Genomic DNA, 6,000 nt, shown 5'->3' on the forward strand with positions numbered 1-6,000 from the left:
AAGCAGAAGCGGTCGAGAACCGACAGCAATGCAGGGAGGGATCGACCCGGGTCAGAGAGCGTCACTAGGATGTCATCGGCAAACAGGGAGATCACGTGGGAGCGGCCAGACACAGCAACCCCCACGATATCCGGATGGGCGCGGACAGCTGCCGCGAGGGGCTCAACCACCAAGAGAAACAAAAGGGGGGAGAGGGGACAGCCCTGTCTCGTACCGTTGGAGAGAGCGACCTGATCAGACTGTATGCCATTTACCGTAATCCGAGCTACCGGGGAGGAGTAGAGAGCGCGTATACACGTTAGGAACCTAAGGCCCAGGCCAATGCCCTCCAAAACTCGAAACAGATAGGGCCAGGAGACCCTATCAAACGCCTTTTCGGCGTCCATCGAGGCTAAGACTAGGGGGGTACCAAAGTTATGTGCATGGGACAGCAAATCAAGGACCTTGATCGTATTGTCTCGCGCCTCCCTCCCCGGCACGAACCCCACCTGATCCGGGTGAATCAGGCCAGGTAGAAGGGGGCAGAGGCGGTTGGCAAGGACCTTGGCGAACAGCTTGACATCAACATTGATCAGCGAGATTGGCCGGTAACTGCTACAGAGGTCCAAATTTTTATCGGGCTTCGGAAGCACAACAATGCTGGCATCGAGCGCCCGAGGATCAAAGGGCTCACCACTGGCAATCGCGTTGAAGTGGGTCACCAAATGGGGGCCCAGGAGCGGGAGGAACTTTTTATAGTAAACGGCCGTAAAACCGTCCGGGCCTGGGCTCTTGCCCGGAGGGGAATTTTTGACAGCAAATTCAACCTCTGACAAAGTGATCGGAGCCTCTAAAGCCGTGCTATCCTCCGCAGTAACAACCCGGTTAAGGTGTGCGCCCAAAAATTCGGAGGTAGCGGTTTGGATATCTAAGCCAGGGCGGAATTCAGGGGGAAGGTTATAAAGGGAGGAGTAGTATTGCTGGAAACACTCGGCAATTTTATGAGAGTGGAAATGCAGCTTGTTATGCCGATCTCGGATCCTAGTTAAATAAGTTTGAGCCCTCTTCGCCCTCAAAGCCCTCGCCAACAACTTGCCCGGTTTGTCCCCGAACTCATAGAAAAGATGTCGCGTCAGCAAAAAGTTACGTTTGATCCGGGTATCTAGCAGAGTCGCCAGCCGAGCGCGGAGGGTGGTAAGCTGAAGCTGGAGCGACGGAAGGAGAGTAGCCTTGTGCCGCAGTTCCAGGGCCTCAATCTGTGTGACCAGAGACAGGACAGCATCCGAATGCTGCCGTTTAGCCGCAGCCCCCATACCAATCAGGCACCCCCTCACAACCGCCTTATGGGCCTCCCATACGACCGGGGTGGGAACGTCCGGGGTGGTATTCTCGGTGAAGTAGTTAGTGATATGAGACGACAGAGCCGACAAATTGCCGGGATCGTCCAACAACGACTCATTAAGCCTCCAACTCCACCGGGGCCTGGGAAGAGCAATCAGGGAAAGCCTAATAAACACCGGGGCATGATCGCTAATAGTAGAAGGGCCGATCACAGCAGAGCGCAGGAAGGAGAGATGGAAATGGGAAATGAAAAAGGTATCAATCCTGGAGTAGGTGGCATGGGGAGCAGAATAGTGTGTATAATCCCTCTCCTCAGGGTGCAGGGTACGCCAAGCATCAACAAGTTGGTTAAATTTAAGGTGCTTGAGAACCTTGCGAATATTAGAGTACGGGATGTGCGACCTACCAGAGGAAGTATCCAGAAGAGGGTCAAAAACCATGTTAAAGTCCCCACCCAGGACAGTGACCCCCTCCTGGAAGTCCGCCAGTTTATTAAGTATTGCAATAATGGAGCGGCCCTGAGATTTATTGGGGGCATACAGATTTGCCAAGGTGACCTTCTGGGAACCCACATAGCCCTTGACAAACACACAGCGCCCCTCGTCATCCGTCCATTCGTCTAGAAGTTGGAAGCGGGCCACTTTATGTATAAGGAGAGCTACACCTTTCGTTTTCGAGGAAGGGGAGCTGGAGAAAAAGGCATGAGAAAAGGACCGATCGTAGAGCCGGTGCTCAGAGCCCCGCTTAAAATGGGTCTCCTGAATAAAGGCAATGTGGGACTTAGAAGCACGGAGAAAGGAGCAAAGCTTAGAGCGCTGCTCCGGTTTATTTAAGCCCCTTATATTAAGCGTCACACAATTTAGGTGGTTAGAGGACATAGTCGGAGCAGGCATAGGACAAAAGTAGGGTAATGAGCCACCACAGGTCAAATAAACCAAAAATAACAAACAATAAAATACAACAACAAAAATAACATGTGTATGAGGTGCGAAGTGTGAAGAGGAAGTAGGTCTTGGAAGCACCTACCATTACGACACGAGTGTCGACGACTAATGAGCGGAGGGACTACAGAGAGTCCCGAAATCACTGTCCACAGGAGGACAGGAGAGCTCGGGGGGGGGGGAAGGCCCACCAAAGCGGAGAAGAAGGAAAAGCAAACAGAGAAAGGGAGAAGACAGGGGGAGTAGGAGAGAGCGAGAAAGGAGGAGGAAAGAACCTCCGCTACCGCCCCACCGTCCGAAAGGGCAGAAAATATGGGGGGAAACCCACGCCAAACACAGGGGATCAGGGAGAGGGGAAAGCAATCCCTCGCAACCCCGCAGGAGAGGTGCGTAAGGCGCCGTACGGGGAAGAGGAGACACACACACGGAGAGAAAAAAGGCATTCAGGGCAAGAGCAATAAAAATGAGCGAAAGGAGAGGGGAACACGGGGGAGAGACAGACCGGGGAAACAGCACAGAGACAGAATAAGTGGGGGGACCCCCAAAATAAGGGGGCACCGCAAGCCTGCCGCCAAGGACAGGCGAACAAGGCTGTCAGTATGACGGATCCATAAACGTGTCACATGTAACAAAAGCGACAACTAACGCCAAGTATAGGTGATATGCAGCGGGGGAACCGCTAATAGCACGAGTAAATGTGTGGTAAATGTGTGGTGTGGTGCAAAACTTAAAACGAACGCCGAAAAACCGAAACGGATCGAAAAACAGCGGAAAAACATAAAAAAAGGGCCGATAAACAAAATACCCGAACGAGTGCGAAAGTCCAGACCGTGAAGATACGATGACACCCGGAGGATTGCAAAGTTCAGCGGGAAAAGGGCAGAAACACTCACGCCCCGAAGAGTCCCACAGTGAGGGCAAAGCCATCAGGGCATCACGAAGAAAACAGGCTCAGCCGGTATCCTCCGGAGGCGCAGGGTTGCGGCGGGACCTCTTCCGGCGGTTGGAGTGCACAGTCCAGGAGGCAGCCGGGTCCGACAAAGGTGGCAAAGACGTGGGAACCTCATCCCAATCGGGAACCTCCACCACTGGAAGACGCAGATCCTCCAAGAAGAATTTCAGCTCACCCGGGTGACGCAAGGTAAAAGTAGCACCATTCCGTCTGGCGATCAGCATAAACGGAAAGCCCCACTGGTAGGGCACACCAGCCTCTCGAAGCGCCGCTGTGAGCGGCCGCAATGCTCTACGCTTTTGGAGAGTGAGCGGTGAAAGATCCTGGTAGATGGAAAGCTTTTCCCGGTCATATTCCACAGCGCCGGCGGTACGACAAGCCTTCAACACCGCCTCCTTGACCGAGTATTCATGAAAACAGCATACCACGTCCCGTGGAGGAGAAGATGGAGAACCCCTCGGCCGCAGGGCACGGTGAGCCCTATCAAACTGGATCGGTGCATCCTCCGGCAAGCCGAGAAGAGTGTTGAACACCTGCTGCAGCACCATGCGAATTTGCTCAGGAGGGACCGACTCAGGTAAGCCCCGGATACGGAGATTGTTTCGCCTCCCCCGGTTGTCAAGGTCCTCTAGCTGTCGCCGGAGCTGGTGGATGGTGTCTGTGTGTGCATGGAGAGTGGTAGAGTGTGAGTCAATCCGGTCACAAGTGGTCGCGTAGGACTCCTCCAGTGAAAGCACGCGGTCACCCAGTTGCTTCAGGTCATGTTTAATGACCACGAGGTCGGCCCGCACGCCCCGCAGGGCCTGGTCCAGCGAGGAATCAATCACGGCCACTAAGTCCGCTTTCGTGGGAAGCGCCTTCAGAGCCTCTCGCCAGGAGGATCCAGCCGCCAGCGGAGGGCTGGATTCACGATCGCGAGAGCCCTCTTCCGAGCACTCACTCTGCTGGCTGGCGGGAGACGGCGCCATCTTGGGCTCCGAGTCCCTGGAGTCTTGGTCGGGCGGACCCTGGAAATAAGACCGCACGGAGGGATTAGACGGTCTGTCTCGCGTCCCCGAAGATCGTGGGGTGCTCCCCACACGAGTAGTTTTCCCCATCGGAAGGGAAAGGCGCAGAATGAAGCGGAGAAGTCGGACGGTGAGCGGAGCTAGAGGCTTAAGCGGCCATCTTCTTCGAGCGCTAACTCCGCCCCCCCCGGTCTACTGTTACTTGAGATAGGTTTTTGTTTTTTTTTATCAATTCGCATTGGAAGACAAAGACTTCATGGATGTTCCAACCAGAAGAATGGGGCAACAAGCCTTGGCCGCAAGCATTTCTTCATTTGGCCACGGGATGCATACGTAGTTCCTAAAGGCCAATTTGTGTTGGTCAGGCTCAGCCGACGTCCGTTTATCTTTGTCTGGAGTGTATGTGTGAAATCTATTCTTGCGTAAGAAGGTGGGAATCGTAAGTGCGTAGAGCAGCCAGCTTGGATTTTGAGCTATAATAAACAACTTATCTATGGCCACCAGTGGATTTGGACAGACCTTCTTTGCTCCCTTTGTACGCTTTTCTCTCTATGTTCAGCATGGTATTCTACGATGTTCTTGTTTTAATTTCATGAAAACCAAGCTAAGACTTACAGCGTTTATTTAAATACCCATTAAAAAAAGGGCATTTGAGATCTTTATAGTCATTTTTTTTTTACCACTTTGAGCAATGCACTTCTTGCCATTTATCGAAGCGCAGGCATTACAGTCGGGTAGAGGGTGCCGCTTCTGAGTGTACAGAAAAAAAAAGATATAATCGTCTAAGCAAACGACGCTTGCAATTAGGATCCTTCATCGGCGAGCGAGCAAGGCTAATAACCAAGGAACGATAACCACCTGCAAAAATTCACCTTAAAAATGCTGTGCCGCAATAGTTAATAGCAAAGCAAGAATTCCGGGACTATATTGGAAAATGTCCTTGACCCTCATTAGTAAGATTACACGCTTAAGTGCTCTGAGATGTTATGACATGTGCAAAATTTATGAAGCTCCTTAACACCTTACAGAGCTTACAATATGGTAATTAGAGAAACCCAAAGAGTTTTCCGATAGAGCCCGTGCAGAATACCCATCAGAGCCGCATTCTGTTCGGATTTATTCCCAGCAGGGGATGAACACTTCAGAAGAAATATATATCTGTAATTGTTCATTTATGCAGTTTACCAGTAATTCTAAATAAACACTTTTCCGGAGCAGTACATGAAATAGCCATAAACGAAAAAAAAAGAATTCTATTTTCTTAAAAGAAATCTTTATATATATATATATATAATATTTTTTTTTTTTTTTTTTTTTACTGTGCAATAAATCTTTGATCTGCGCAGTTTGCTGTTAGGAAATGGAATATGATTTATAGCAATTTTTCGGAGCTTCAGATGAAAGGAGACATCAGGTATAAATTAATTATTGTAAATTAATTATTTCTAAATGATGTCAACTTTTAATTATTAATATTTCAAGAAAAATCTGTCTGCGTTCCGGGTTTGATTTCCTATAAGTGCGAACAAGAACTAGCCTATAGTGTAACGGGGAGAGAATTGTGTGTTCCTTAAAAAGGCCAGATACTTTGATTTTTATTGTCTACTCCTTCCATGCTTCTAGGACTACAGTGTAGTTTATACACTCATATTCAACCACAATTTTGAGCATATGGAAAAGAAGGACATCAGGGGAAAACAGAAAAGCTTAGTCCCCAAAAAGGAACCATTGGGGTATGACAGCCGAAGCAAAACCAAAGTTCATTTCACTCCGCCGTCAG

The sequence above is a fragment of the Sceloporus occidentalis genome, unplaced genomic scaffold (assembly GCF_023333645.1).
Source record: "Sceloporus occidentalis isolate IW3139 unplaced genomic scaffold, rSceOcc1.0.p SCAF_89, whole genome shotgun sequence".
NCBI lineage: Eukaryota > Metazoa > Chordata > Lepidosauria > Squamata > Phrynosomatidae > Sceloporus > Sceloporus occidentalis.